Genomic DNA, 16,628 nt, shown 5'->3' on the forward strand with positions numbered 1-16,628 from the left:
GCAATGCTTCTGATGCAGAGCTCCCCATGGAAGGGGGCCAGAGACTACGTCTCTGTGTGATGCCCCTCATCTCCCCTATTTTGATCTCTCACTCCCCTTCTCCCAAAAGCACTCTCTGAGGAAGAATTTGCATTTCAAGTTCTGCTTATAGGTATCATAACCAGAGATATCGCTTCTTGAGGAGAATCTTTCCTACTATGGGAAAAGTGCCAATTTTCCACCAATAGATATTTGAAAGCCAGTAGATATTTGAAATGGTTCTGGCCCTGATGCACATTCTTAGTCTCACTGCAGGCATGAGGGAGGACACTATTCTCCAGAGATTTTCCACTAATACTTCCCATGGAGAACTGTCTAGGTCTCAGTGGCTGTAGTTTTGAATATTATAGCATTTCCACTTTATCCCCATGCAGCTTTTCCTCTAAAACACTCCCATGTGGCTAGGGGACTAGGGACACAGTCAACACTCTTTTGCAGTGATCTAGACTTTGGAACTGAGTCACAGTACCCTTCTATATGTCCTTCATGTGCTGTGCCTTCCTGTTACCCGCTTCCCACCAGTTCCACTCTTTGCCATCCCACATGCTTTGATTACCTGAATCACAGAGAGAAGGGATGAACAGGCTGATATTCATGAATCCACACATTTAATTCATATTTCGTAAAATAGGCCCTAATGAATACATGAGGGAGACACACCATCATATTCCACTCAGTAGAGCAAAGACCTAAATAACTACTATATGTTGAAGTATCAACAATATGCCACTGCCTTGAGAAAAAAAAAATTAATCAAAAACCTTAAAATTACGTCTAATTTTACAATTCTTATTCAACAGGACCCACCTCTGCTGATGATAAAAGTAAAATATCAGGGTCTATTATAAACATATTAGTGAGTTTAGAAAATGACTCCAGGACGGCTATAATGTTTACATAAAAATTTATGAAAACAGTTCCAAATTTTTAAAAGATAAACATACCAAACAAAAATGGTAAATGGAGTAACTAGTTGGAAAATGTATTTGTAGAAAGCTTTTGGTGTTTTTAGTGTCAAGGTCATAATGTTGTATACCTTTGTATTTGGATACAGTGATGTGGGTAAAGAAGGAAGATTGTATTGCAAGTTATAAGGTCATAGAGTTTATTATACAAATAAATCAACCAATCAAAAAGTATTGAGTTCTAAAAAGAGAGAGGGAAAGCATATAAAAGATGACCTTTTAGTAAATTTCTTAATTATTCTAGTTACAAGTTGATAAAATGACTTATTTTTATGGATATGAAGCTTATTGCCTCCAGTATTCAGTATCATAAATTTTATTCTGAGTTACTCTGATAGGCTTGAGAAATGACCCACAATCAAATTAATTTAGTAACTAAATCTGAAAGGGAACATCATGTGCAAAAATAAGGATGTATGAGAGGACTAATCTCCTCAGGAAAAGAGAAATTGTTTGATGTGATTGCAACAGGGGACACAGGCAAGGTCACGAGACAAGAGAAGGCATACAGGCAACACGTTATAAAAGGGGTACATGCCTCATGAGCAGATTTATTGATTTATTAATGTTTCTTAAAAGTGGCATCAGAATTTTTGTGGGGCATACTTTAAAAGTGCAGATTGTCCCAACAGGGATTTTATTATCACTAAAGATTGAGAATCACTCTATCAGAAACCCCAGAAGGGTTTCAAACAGAAGTGTGACAAAAAAGTGAGGGAAGAAATAAAAGAAGAAAAAGGAGAAAGAGCTATTATCAAATCCAAAGAAATATAGAATATGTAGAAGAAAATCAATTCTCAGTTAAGGCTACAGATCATTACTGGTGTCACAGACATATTCAGCCCTCTTTTTAAAACTGTGTTGCCTAGGATAGCTATAAATACAAAGCCAGAAAAGCATGTTTTAGACAAATTCAAGAATTACCATAACAAATGCTTCCAAATAAAGCAGACAATTAAATGGAGAATTACATCACTACCTTTTCTCCTTTCAAGTAGTCACCTCAGGAGACATATTGTCTTCTAACCAATTTTGATTTGGTATAATTTCAGCTTGATTGGAATTAATTTGTACTTTCTTTTACTAACCAGAAGATAGAATTGTATTTTCAAATATTTTTTGGTGCGTGGGATCAGAAATGGAGAAATGAGTTTTGATGATTCAATAGCTAATGCTCTGAGCATATAAAACAAAATTAAATTCTGGAGTGATTTATCCTTTTACAATTAATTTTTTTTGAATCCCGGAAAGAGCAAACTTACTAAACTCAGTGGGTTGCTTGTGGAACAAATAGCTACTAAAAATACTTTTTTAATTGTCACAGAGAACATGCATGCCAAAGCCTTTGGCTCAGATGGAGGTCAAGTTAAAACTTCCTGAACTAAACAAATGTTCTGTATGCAAACATCTTTCCAGCAAATAAATTAGTTCCTTAGTTTTAATAAATTTGCAAATATCTGAGCAGCCATGTTTGCTAGATTTGAGACTGTTACCTAGCCCTTTGGGTTCCTTATGCCAGCGAGTCAACAGGAAAAGAAGGGATCACTATACTGGCTGGGGTGAGTGATCCTGTCTATCAAGGGACATTGGTTTTCTACTACATAATATGGGGCAAGAGCAGATATTGTAGAGTGAAAGGGATCCATTAGGTTTCTTAGTATTCCCATGCACTATGATGAAATAATTGGAAGACTACAAAATCCAGTTCAAGGTACAGCGCTACTGGAAAAGATCCCCCGGAAATTAAGGTTGGATAATACCACCAGGCAAGAATCCACCTGAGTGTATACTGAGGGCAAAGAGAATATGGGATAAGTAGTTGAGTTATAAATATTAGCTGCAATCATATGAGCACTTGCAAAACAAGGAAGGACATAGTTATGAGTATTTCTTCCTTACTTTAACACGTTTATGTTTGTGTTTATTTTAACCAATTATTTAACTTTTTCCCATTCTCTCATCTCCTTATCATCCAACAGGAGATGTGCTAATAGTAATTAATGTTGTATCTTATTTCTAAAGTTACTAGATATCAGAAGAGAAGTATGACTTAGCTACAAGAATGAACATCACACAAAGACAAAAAAAGAGACTTTGTATCATTTATCATCTTTGCAACATTAACATTTTTTTTCATTTATAGGCAGGATAATTGTTTCATATAAGGCAGAATGTGACTTTGTCTTTAATAATTAAGTGTGGTTTCAAGAGATGTGTGTGTTTGCCAAGTTGATAAGAGGTAGACTGTTATGACTTTGTAATGTATCAACATGGCTAGGTTGAACTACATTTTCCTGAATATACTTTAAGATTCTGGTTAGAACGGTCCACAAGAGAGATTCTTGGGAAGATTTGTTGCTCACACTCTTTTTTCTGATCTGCTCACTTACCTCCTTAAACTGTTTCACCTTCCCCTAAGCACTCCTTTTCGTGGGGCAGCAATGATGTTGACCTTGACAGTGGTCCCCTATCTCCTGAGGACACATCCCACCAAGGTCAGAGTCAAAAGTGATATGGGCTTCAGTCCATCCTCATAGGCTGCAGTTGAAGGGGGGGGGGTGGCGGGGGGTGGTTTCCAGCTTGTTGCTGGTCTTCCCCACACATTGCTTCCATCTTCCCTTCCCAACTGCCCATCCTTCAAGACCCAGCCTCAGACACAAAAACAAGTCTTACATAGAATGCCCAACTGGCTCCTATAATTGCATAAGAATATCTATCTGTGAAAAATATAATTATATTGTATTATTTTGAACTTAATTGAACTCTGACTGATACACACAATACACACACACAACTCAGAAAGTTAGTGCTAGAAATTTCCATACTACTAATCCCATTCATTCTACTGCAGTTGACAATACACCACACACATGTTCCATCATCCTGTATCACAGGAAATTCATTATCTCACATATGTGAAGCTATCAGACAGTTACGAATGAGTGAGCAGGGAGAAAGCAGGTGCTGGCCACACCCTTGGAACCGCCCTCTAGGATCAACACCCACACATTCAGAGTCACCTCTAAGGGCTAATAGAACAGAAAAGGCCTAGCCACAGAGCTGGCTCAAAAGCCACAGGGGCCTTCCAAGAGCTGAGCACGTGCACAAAAGGTGCAACTTGCCCTTAAGTACCTTTAAGGTCACAACAGAAGCTCGTTAAACACTCATAAATATACAACACATACATAAACACAATCAGAAGGCATCATGGGTAGGCGCATGCACAGAAGCCAAAATGTTATATAACCTCCAACCGTCAATCAAAAATGTCAATCAAAGCCAAATTTACACATGCAGAAAGCAGGCTTAAAAGGATGCAGCTAGAGCTTCTCTTACCCCTCTTGCTCTGGCGGTGGCCCACTTTCACTCTTGAAAGTGTAAACTATCTCTTCATTCTGGTCTTGGGGCTCCAATTCTTTGGTGCATCTGGGATGAGAACCAAGCAAACAGGTAACAAAGCTGAGTTTTGACAAAGACACTTTCTTTGACCAAACTCTAGTTAAGCTCCTCTGAACTCTTTCCTCAACTAGGCTTCAACCTTGGTGAGGGAAAACTGCAGACTCAAACCACAAAAGATTTTTTTCAAACCCCCATCCCTACCCCGTGCATACACAACATACCAAGAGACAAACACTGTAACAGAGTTTCTAACCACTCAAGGCCACATCCCCAGGATAAAGACTCCAGTACCCTTAAGTTCTTGCTTACGACAGCTCAAAGCAGCCAGAATTTACTATTTGTTCCAACCAAAACCCAAGTAACAGAAAGCTGGCATTATCAATCCTTCTCTGCCCCCTTTGAGATGGAAATCCTCTACCATCAGAACCGCCTTCTCAAGAACATGAGAATGCATTTAAGATGAAGACATTCCAGGGGGTCATTCTTACTCTTGCTCCCTGCTGGAGGAGAAGGGCCTGACTTCAGGGGGGTCCTGCTATAACTTGCACCATTGCCTCCTGTCATAAAGCTGGGGGAGGGTTTGTTTCTTCCTTGGATGTGAGTCAGTTAAGAAACCCAGCTGGCCTGGTCACATGAGCCAAACAGTCTTTACATCACTCAGTACCTTACCCTTAACTCAGCCCAGCCTTCAATCTCCTGCCTATGGTTTTGATGTGGATTTGGAATATCGGTGAGGTTCAGTGGGGTGGAGTCCAGAGCCGAAGACCAAGAAAGAATTCTTGAGACATATTTGGTGCAAAATGGTGGTTTATTAAAGCACGGGGACAGGACCCGTGGGCAGAAAGAGCTGCTTGCCCCAGGTTGTGAGGGGTGGCTGATTATATACTATGGGGTTGGGGGAGGTAAGCAAAAACAGAGGTTGAGAAAGCACTTTGATACATTAAATAAGACTCACAGGATACCAAGGCCTTGCCATTGTCAAGTTAAGGTTCTTTTAATGTTCTAGCAAGGCATTAAGCAAGCATTAAGATGGTTGGGGGCTTCCTGGAAGAATGTCACACCGGTCCCACCCAGGAGTGGGAGGTGAGGGAAAGTTGCAGGGTGTCAGCTTATGCTTTGTCTTCAGGCAGCCTTCTGCTCCCTCATCAGTTTGGTGAAGCCAAATTCAGTTCACGCTGTATCCTCTTCCCTCTTAGAATAGTTATTCCTAAATAAAATCTATCCTTACCCCTTTAACTAGTGTCGGGCATTGTTATCTTGGTTAGTTAATTCCTTTTATGATCTGTATATTGAGCTACTGTTGGGACCAGTGTGGGTCTGGGAATTACTAGGACCCAAACATATAGTTGGAGATACACTTTAATTACAACTTGGTCACCTTTTAGGGGTGAACTGGAAAGCTTGGTGCGTTTCAAGTTCTTTTAGGAATTTTCATAAACTAACCATTGTTCCCAAGTTATATCTAAGCAGCTTAAAATGGATCCGAGAAGTAACAAGAAAAAGACTAGGAGTAGCTGGCTAAAGTATATTTATTTCAGGAGACATTAAATTCCCTAAACTTGACAAAGCCTTACCAGAGGATCACAGAAATTCCAAAGTTATTCTTTCATTATCTGAACTTAAGAACACTTTCCAAAATATGAGGAATAGTATATGCCTACAATTTTGGGTTTCTAAGTAGCTATTCTCTTATTTAGACATAATTAAAAACATAGATATATTTTCCAAAGGAAAATAGAAAAGGTCTTTTGGGCCCCGAATTGCCAAGGAACTGTTGAAAAGGAAAAACAAAGCTGGGGACATCACAATGCCGGATTTCGAGCTGTACTACAAAGCTGTGATCACAAAGACAGCATGGTACTGGCACAAAAACAGACACATAGACCAATGGAACAGAATAGAGAACCCAGAAATGGACCCTCGGCTCTTTGGGCAACTAATCTTTGACAAAGCAGGAAAAAACATCCAGTGGAAAAAAGACAGTCTCTTCAATAAATGGTGCTGGGAAAATTGGACAGCTACATGCAAAGAATGAAACTTGACCACTCTCTCACACCATACACAAAGATAAACTCTAAATGGATGAAAGACCTTGATGTGAGACAGGAATCCATCAAAATCCTAGAGGAGAACATAGGCAACAACCTCTATGACCTCGGCCAAAGCAACCTTTTTAATGACACATCTCCAAAGGCAAGAGAAACAAAAGATAAAATGAACATGTGGGACTACATCAAGATAAAAATCTTCTGCACAGCCAAGGAAACAATCAAAAAAACTAAGAGGCAGCCCACGGAATGGGAGAATATATTTGCAAATGATGCTACAGATAAAAGACTGGTATCCAAGATCTACAAAGAACTTCTCAAACTCAATACACAAGAAACAAATAAATCATAAAATGGGCAGAAGATATGAATAGACACTTTTCCAATGATGACATAAAATGGCCAACAGACACATGAAAAAATGTTCAAAATCATTAGCCATCAGGGAAATTCAAATCAAAACCACACTAAGATACCACTTTACACCAGTTAGAATGGCAAAATTAACAAGGCAGGAAACAGCAATTGCTGGAGAGGATGTGGAGAAAGGGGATCCCTCCTACATTGTTGGTGGGAATGCAGGTTGGTGCAGCCACTCTGGAAAACAGTGTGGAGGTCCCTTAAAAAGTTAAAAATTGAGCTACCCTATGACCCAGCCATTGCAATACTGGGTATTTACCCCAAAGATACTGATGTAGTGAAGAGAAGGGCCATATGCACCCCAATGTTCATAGCGGCATTGTCCACAATAGCTAAATCGTGGAAGGAACCGAGATGCCCTTCAACAGATGACTGGATTAAGAAGCTGTGGTCCATATATACAATGGAATATTACTCAGTTATCAGAAAGAACGATTTCTCAACATTTGCTGCAACATGGACGGCACTGGAGAAGATAATGCTAAGTGAAATAAGTCAAGCAGAGAAAAACAATTATCATATGATTTCTCTCATCTATGGAACATAAGAACTAGAATGATCAGTAGGGGAAGAAAGGGATAAGGAAAGGGGGGGGTAATCAGAAGGGGGAATGAAGCATGAGAGACTATGGACTCTGGGAAACAAACCGAGGGCTTCGGGGGGGGGGGTGGGGGAATGGGATAGACTGGTGATGGGTAGTAAGGAGGGCACGTATTGCATGGTGCACTGGGTGTTATACGCAACTAATGAATCATCGAACTTTGCATCAGAAACCAGGGATGTACTGTATGGTGACTAACATAATAAAAAAATTTTTTTTAAAAAGTCCTTTTGGTTCTGTTGCATGGAAAAGTCGTTAATTTTCAAATTTAATTTAGATTATTTTACAAATAATTTACAAATTTAATTTTCAAATTTAATTTAGATTATTTTACTTATTTTACAATAAGTTTAGAGTTAATAATTTTCTTTCTATTTCCCATTGATATAAAGTAATTTTACTTAGAGAAAAATACTATTTCTTGCTATACCAGTAATATGCATATTTCTATAAATTTGTGGTTTACTACAATGAAATTACAGATTTATATATAAACCGGGGGAGGGGGGAAGAGTAAATGAATATGAGGCTGCACGATTTCCCTGGTTAAATTCTTACCCTATAAATCAAACCATTCTGAATTACCATGTGTGTCCTTACAGTCAACTACCTAGCTAACTAGAATTAAAGTATCAGATAGGTAAATCTAAGAATGCAGATATACTGACTCCTTGGCTAATGAGTTCTTTAAAGTCCTTCTTGGATTTGATGCAATCAACATTAGTGGCCTTGTCACTTTCCTTTCCTATTGATTTTCTGAATATCATTTTCTTTAACTTAAAAGGTCAGTGAGAAACACAGAGATTGTGTATAATGCTGAATGAATGTGTGTGTGTGTGTGTGTGTGTGTGTGTGTGTAGACAGAGATACAATGTTTATTTAAACAAAATGTTGAATAATGTTTTCTTAATTTTAATCATAATTTGGCCACACTAAAACACCTCTGGTGTTTGGTTTAGTAGTACTCCACCATAAGACCTTCAGTTTAAATCTTGTATCATGCAAGACAACAATAAGGCTCATGTACAAATTAGAGGGGAAAAAAACAGTTGAACTTATTTAGATCATAAATAGCATAGCTTATGTCCCTGACCGGCTGTTTCTGTAAATAAAGAATATTAATTTGTTGCAGCCAAGGCAGTTTCTCTGCTGATCACATGTGAGAACCTTTTGGTTTGTAGAGGGAATATCATTTCTTCTACAGAGTTCAATATTTCTAACCCTTATCTTGGGTATTTTAAAATTCATGATGCAGGGGCGCCTGGGTGGCACAGAGGTTAAGCGTCTGCCTTCGGCTCAGGGCGTTATCCCGGCGTTATGGGATCGAGCCCCACATCAGGCTCCTCCACTATGAGACTGCTTCTTCCTCTCCCACTCCCCCTGCTTGTGTTCCCTCTCTTGCTGGCTGTCTCTGTCCTGTCGAATAAATAAATTAAAAAAATCTTAAAAAAAAAATTCATGATGCAACTAATTTTTGAGCACCTATTCTACAAAATGCACAATGTTAGTTATTTCTAGATAAGTGAAATTTTTTGATGAATGAATTCAAGATGAAAACTTCCTTTCCTCCTTTTACCCAAGATGTGGCCTAAGTTCTAAGTATTGTTAACACAGCGGTCACCTCAATAAAATGTGCAGGGAGAAAGACAGGATAAAGGAGGAAAACATAGGGAGAAAACAAGGAGCAGATGGATGGAGAGTGATTCAAAAAAAGATCAATGGTCAACATATTTGAATGATGTTATATTTCAAGTAAGAAGACTGACAAATGCTCACTGAATGTGATGGCGTTAAAGTCATAGGAAGCCTTAGCAGAAATTATTTTTGGAGAAAGTCTCTAGGGTCTGGAATACTGACATGTGTTAATGAGTGATGAGTAAGGGAGAGGTAATACTAATACCACAGTTAGTACAGACAACTCTACCCAAAAGACTGGCTAAAAATGGGAGGAAAATAAAGGGGTGATAGCTGGAGGGCAAGGTGAAGAGCTGGGAAGTTGCTTTTATTATTGTTGGAGATAGTGTGTGGTTTAATTTCACAATTAAATTGGATTAAATGTTGAAGAGAAAGATTGATTTCATAAGTGGTGGTTGACTACTGAGTGAAGAGGGAAGGAATTACTAAAGCTATCTACTAAAGTTAACTCATTTTTTTCATTTGTAATCAGATTCATTTAAAACATAAACCCTATGTGATATGGTCTTTGCTAAAGTGTTTCTTCAACAAGACAGATGTGCTAAATATATAAACAGATACCTAACTGAACTGTGAAATTTTACTATTGCGATCGTGCTCAATTTACTTTGTTGAATTTTAATGTTAGAATGCTATCAAATCACAGCCATAGGAAAACGCCCTGCATCACAAATGTATATACCGAGTTCCATGAATGTTAATCATTGTATTCACACCAAATTCTCTGTTCAGTGAAATATTTGCCTTTTTTTATTTTCATAACTGTTTTCTATAAAAATGTATTAAAGAGTTACAGATATTTACTCTGATCCCAAATTGTAATACAATTATTTTGCTATCCTACTGAATGAATGGAATGACACTGTTGCTCAATTTGTTAATAGGGAAAAAAAGTAACGATAAAGTCTATTTGTTTTAAAAAGCAAGTAACAGTGAAGTCTTTTTTTTTTTAATTTCAAGGTCACTTCAATTCATCTGTCAATAGAAAATCTAGTCTATATTCAGAAAAACTGCCATCTGTATATTACAAGGTATGATGAAAGAGTTTTGCTTTTAGCAAGTGCAAAGGGGAAAATTAAAATGCCACAAAATGTATGGAACTTGAAGAATATGCATTCTAGCTTCATTTGACAAGGGAAATTTGTCAAACTCTCAATTGTACTTATTAACCACATGGCTTCACAGTACCAATGTTTTATCTTTCCTCTTAAGTTATATTATAAATTTGGCTTTCTAGTTAACAAAATATCCTAACACAATAAAATTATACATTTTTCCCTTACTTGTTAAGATTAACTTTCAGCATTAGCTTTAATTAATATTATCTTTATTGTGTTTATGACTTACTGAAAACTAGCATAGTTCCTAGGTTTACAGGTAGGTGTTATGTAAATACTCAGTTCTGGACAGTACATCATAGCTGGGAAGTGTGGAAATGCTAATAGAAACAGGTGGTATTTTCAAATGGAAAACAGCCACTACTGAGTTCATTTATATTAGGTAATTACACTTCTCATTACCTTTTCCTGTTGATGCCAGATTGGTTGTTACTCCACAGGGAATACATACGTAAAAACTGCATTTTCACAATTACCTAACACTTATTTGGTGCCCAAACTGAATCCAGAATATGAAAATTCACAGATTGCAATGAGACAAAATTTTCTTGCAGCTAAAAGTATGCATGAAAATTTAAGGATTCTCATTCAACACATTATCAAGACATGCCCTCTTGCCCCTTTCTGTCAGCAGGGCCTTAATCAATAAGAAACCTCTTCCTGGAAGTTGTAAGAAATGCCAAATTCCCAAGAACCAAGCATGCTTCTAATATAAATTATTTCCTGTTTTCTTAAAATTATGTTTTGAGTGTTACCCACCAATATTATGATTTTGATAGAGAGAAAGACTGATGGACAGATCAATTGATTGATTGATAGATATTCAGTCTTGGCTGGCTGGTGGTTCTGAGCTTTACTCTTAATTGACAATGAAATTTTTCTTTTGCAAAAGCAAAGTAATGAAGATCCGTATTCTGAGGGTGGATAGAACCCTCTCAGGAAGCAAAGACCTGTGCTTTAGACATGCGCAGATCCATTTGTCAGTTAATGCACAGAGCTCAATTTAAAAGCTATTGGACAGAAGATTATTGCTATTCTTCAATTTCAGCCTCGTATCTTGATTATATACTGGCTTTTTATGAGGAAACCTAGTATATTTCGTTTGAAAAATCATGGAAATATAAGCAAGAGAGAAGGTAAAGAAAAGTGTGTATGTCAGCACAAGTGTCGAGTTCCCTCCTCCCACCTACGAATACCAACTCTTCCCCATTTCTGATGCCTCCCACCCCTCAAACTCTTCTAGATTCGCTCTGTCATTAATAAACCAATTATAGCCAGGGACCATGATTTTTTTTCTCCCTTAATTTTATTTTTGTAACCACGGATTTCCTCAAATCGGTCACACCTCTACTTCACATACGCATACAATTCTTATACATCACAGACCTCTCACAGAATTAATGCTTGTGGTATTGAAGGGGTTCTTTTGTCCCAGGATCCAGCAGTCTTTACTGCACGTCCAAGGCAGCAGTTTGCATCCTATAAGCCATCATTTTGCCAGTAGTGCTGTTCTTTGTTCAAAGTAATGTGCATTCTCTCTTCAAATTTAATTATAATTATTTTGTTTACCTTTCACAAAATTTGAAAAAAAAAATTTTTTTCCAGTGTATGATTTTTCTTCTCTTCCTAACAAACTATTTTCAAATGTTCTGCCCCAGAGGCACTTTCCTTCATTTCTCTTCCTTTCTTGCTTAAGACACCTGTCAGTACATTTAATATTTTCTATTATCTCTTCAACAGAAGGGGCCTCAGGCTGTAGCCTGACAAAGGCACCCCAAGGTATCGACATCTCAAGTAGACCCCAGCTGTCACCACCTCCCCGTCCTCTTGTTCTAAACGGGAAATGATTGAAGTATTTGGTCTTATGATGTTTTAACATTTATTTAGGGCTCATTTTGTGTCAGGCCTTTAACATGTAAAAGATACAGGTCCTCCCTCCAAGGAGCTTACATTCCAAGATATTCAAAGATGACAGATATGCAGAGAAGCTCTTTGTAAAATATATTTTCCCAAGTGCAAGGAAACATAAATGGAAAGAAGATAGGGAAACATTAAAGGAGAGTTTATGATAGAAGCAGAAAAGACCACTGTCTCTCTGTTGCCATTTTAATTGTAGAGACAGTCTTAAGCAACAGAAAATAATCTGTGCTAAAGAATCAAAACTGGGGAAAATAAAATTGCATTGTAGGTTTTTATTCTCACATTGCTATAATTCTCAATGTAAATATTGATTTACAGATAATATAAGATGGCTAATTTCAGGACAAATCTACACAGAAAACACTATATTCCTGGAAGAATTGGAAAGATTTCAATACTGTTTTACTTGGGTATGAATCTTAAAATCAGATAAATACTGGAATTTCTAGTTGCTTCGAAGTCTGGGAAGAGGGGAAGGGGTAGATTTTTAACTCTTCCTTGAATTGTATTCACACTACAGAAAAAAAGGCAATCTGAGGATCATTGGTGAGGAAGACAGCATTGAAGAGCAGGCATCTGTATTTTTGATTCACAATTTATGATAGCAGAGTAACAGGCAATAGCCAATAGACAAGAATTTCTCCCTATATCAGGGAAAAATGGGGTACCAGGAAACTTTACTGTCTGAAAAGAGACTTAGAAAAGAAGATTTGAGGTGCAGAAATAAACAATCCTAGATAAAACCATAAGAAGAGATTATTAAAAAACAACATGGTATGACACAGAAAATATAATTCTCAGGGTAAAAAAAAAAAACAGGAAAAAAAGTGAAAATAGTTGCTATAACCTATAATTTCCTATATGTCAATTAACAGTTATTGCTAATGAATACCCCTTTTTACTTTCATAAATAAAAAGGTAGAATTTTTATCCTGGGAAGCAAATATAAAATATCTTAGAACAGCTACGAGCAAATTTTTCCTCTATGTGTCCAGATAGTATATTTTTGGGCTTTGCCAACAATACAGGTCTTTTCAGCAAATGCATGGTTTTGCCTATATAGTGTGAAACAGTCATAAACAACACAGAAATGAATGAACTGTGCTCCAATAAAACTTTATTTCAAAAGCAAATGGACTGGGGTGCCTGGGTGGCTCAGTAGGTTAAGCGCCTGCCTTTGGCTCAGGCCATGATCCCAGTGTCCTGGGGTCCAGCCCTGCATCGAGCTCTCTGCTTAGCAGGAAGCCTGCTTCTCCCTCTCCCTTTGCCTGCCTCTTCTCTCTCACTCTCTCTCTGTCAAGTACATAAATAAAATCTTAAAAAAAACCAAAACAAAACAAAACAAAAAAAAAAAACAAGTGGAGTGCCAGGTTTGGTTCATGGGCCATAGTTTGCCAATCTTTGTTCCAGAACCACTGAGGTTATTAATAAAGAGACGCTTAATTGGTATTGTTGACCTTTCATTTGGTGTTTATTTTTTTTTTAAGGTTTTATTTATTTGAGAGAGAGAGCATGAGAGATAGAGAGAGATTATAAGCAGGGGGAGGGGTAGAGGGAGAAGCAGTTTCCCCTCTGAGCAGGGAGCCCAGCATGGGACTCCCTCCCAGGACCCTGAGATCGTGACCTGACCGGAAGGCAGAAGCTTAACTGACTGAGCCACCCAGGCTCCCTTTCATTCTGTGTTTAATTCTACAGTATTTTATTTTTATTTTTTTAAAACAGGTAGTTTTATAAACAATGTTATATCATAAGAACCATACACATTTTGAATTTTAAAAATTGTTGTGTATCTTTTCAGCGAAAAATGAAGACTCTGTTGGGGCACCTGGGTGGGTCAGTAGGTTGTCTGCCTTCAGCTCAGGTCATGATCTCAGGGGCCTGGGATCCAGCCCAGGAGGGAGTCTGCTTCTTCCTCTCCCTCTGCCCCTCCCCCTGTTCATGCTATTTCTCAAATAAATAAATAAATAAATAAATAAATAAATAAATAAAATCTTTAAAATTGGGACTCTGTAAATTAAATATAAGGAGTCCCTATGGCTTTTAAAAATTTGACCAATATTAATCCATTGTAAGTTTCAGGTCACCTACAAATCAACCAAATGGAATACATCTAAATATCAACAGTGATTTAGGTCACATTTATAAACACATATATTTACTTAAGATCTTAGCATTACCTCACTTTTTTTTTTTTCCTCACTCAGGGCTCTTTGTGAATATTCTTCCTACTGCATGTTGTCTCCTTTAGACACAGCCCGGGCACCTGTCGTTCTCAAAGGCAACCCCTCACTGTGCTGTAGAATGCCAGCCATGCTCTGATTGGACCTCTGCACACTGCTGAGGGGTAAACACCCAATGTGGGACCACACGAGAGAGGCTACTCGGCCCTTAACTGAGCTGAGGTACGTGAGGTTCACAGCAAGGAGTGATCTAAATAATCTTAATCACTCAGCTGGCATTTTTCCAATCAGCAGCTGTCAAAAGTGTATATTCATGCTATAGCTACATTCACCCTCCTACAAGACCTCTTAACTAGAACAATTTTGACATTCACAATGAATCAAGAAATGGTCACTCTTGTAGAGGCAGTCCTGCACCACGTTCAGTCAATTCCTTGACTTGTTTTATCCCCCACTGTGAGAAGAGACCATCAGGACACACAAGCCAATAAATCTGACTGTCTTGGTCTGGTCTCCCAAAGTTACGGACTGAATACTCCAACAAAAAGCATGTACTTTTACCAATAACAGACATAGTATTTTTAGCACTTCACACACTACATCCACATTTAAGGAAGGAAAATAAATTTCCAACATTTTGGAGACATAGTTCTGTTAATAAACCTAATTCGAGTTACTAAATTCTGGTCAATGGTGACATTACATTTTCCTCCAAGAACAATGAAGCTACTGACTTTATATTTGTGTAACTAAGGGAACCTAATTAGTGATTTTCCCCAAACAAAAGGAAATCTGCCAAAGGTACATTGAATTTCTCTCTACCACTAGAGACCTAAATTGTGGCAACTTTTAAATACATGTAGTCTAGCTCCATAAAGATTAAGACTCAGTATTCACCAGGCACCCAATTCCAATACAATTAGAATAAATAAGTATTGACAGCAAATTTCCTAATGTAATCTCTGAGGAGAAACTGAAGGCTTTCAAGGGAAGCTAGAATCAAAGCATCTGGAAGCAATCACTGTAGTAATGCCTTTAAAAGATGAAAATGCCTTACAGCAAACCAAATGGAAGTAATAAATAGTCTGAACACCTATTCACACAAAATATCCTGTGTTACCTGTGCTGTTTCCTCTGCTTGAAAACCGCCCCCAACCCCATGAAATCTGCATGCTTCACTCCCTCACCTCCTCTAGGTCTTCACTCACATGGCTTCCTCCATGAGACCTTTACTAGACACCTCACCAGAGACTGAATCCTCCTTCCCACTTCCCTCTACGCTCCGTTCCTCTACCTTATTTTGTTTTCCTCATCAGCATTTATCATCATCAAGCTTTGTTTCACTTGTTTTATTACATGTTTCCCCCCCCCCACAATCCTAGGTTAAAATAAGTGCTTCAAGAAAGCCAGGGCTTCCTCTTTATACATAGTAGGTGCTAAATAATTACTTGATAAATAAGTAAATGATTGAATGGATGAATGAGTAAACGAGTAGCTCTTTCTCACACAATAAGCCATTCCATTTCTCTTTACTAAAATTAAATATAGAGTTAGGATTTGTGGAGACTTATAGGCAAATTAAAAATAAGCATTTCTTCTACTTCAGGTCTACCAATATTTTCTTTTCTTTGTTAACTTAGATTTTTCTCAAGGTTGTTTTAGCATTTGTTGCTTGATAATGACATTGCAGACAACCACTCAAATATAGTGGCATTATATCAGAGGTACACATAATTTATGTAAAAAGCAACTTACTGGACTGCCACGGGAAGAAAGAAGACAAATATTTAATTGGTACAAGTCATTCTACCAACATTTACCTTACCTGTCTCAGTCCTTGCAATGCAGTCATGATAAATCTCATCTTAAAGCACAGACTGTGTTTCTAGAATGTCTATCTACTTATCTCTTATAAATTAGATATAATTTAATTCCTTAGTGACTTAAAAATGTGAAAAAAATCTCGACAAAATACTTAAATAATATAAAGTACTTCAGAATAAGTTTAATAAGAAAGCCTAGAAACTATATGAATAAAGATGAATAAAGGTATAAAACATATTGAAGGTCACAAAATATCTGAACAAATGGAAAAGTATTATGTGTTCTCTGATGGAAAGACATAAAATAATAAAAATGTCAACTCTCCCAAAATTAATATAGGCATGTAATCCAAGTTCAATTAGAATCCCAATAGTTTTTTAATTGGATAAAATAAATTAAAATTTATATAGAAAAATTAA

General features: G+C 37.4%; 1 long non-coding RNA gene across 1 annotated transcript in view; it reads right to left on the reverse strand.

Moving 5' to 3' along the window:
- Positions 1-1,925: 1,925 nt before the first annotated feature.
- The window catches only part of LOC123001547 (uncharacterized), a 56,313-nt gene continuing 41,610 nt past the window's right edge, over positions 1,926-16,628 (reverse strand). The window contains exon 3 of the long non-coding RNA XR_006410550.3: positions 1,926-4,430. This is a non-coding gene — a long non-coding RNA (uncharacterized LOC123001547). The remainder of the gene's footprint in view (positions 4,431-16,628) is intronic.

This window comes from Ursus arctos, unplaced genomic scaffold (assembly GCF_023065955.2).
Source record: "Ursus arctos isolate Adak ecotype North America unplaced genomic scaffold, UrsArc2.0 scaffold_27, whole genome shotgun sequence".
NCBI lineage: Eukaryota > Metazoa > Chordata > Mammalia > Carnivora > Ursidae > Ursus > Ursus arctos.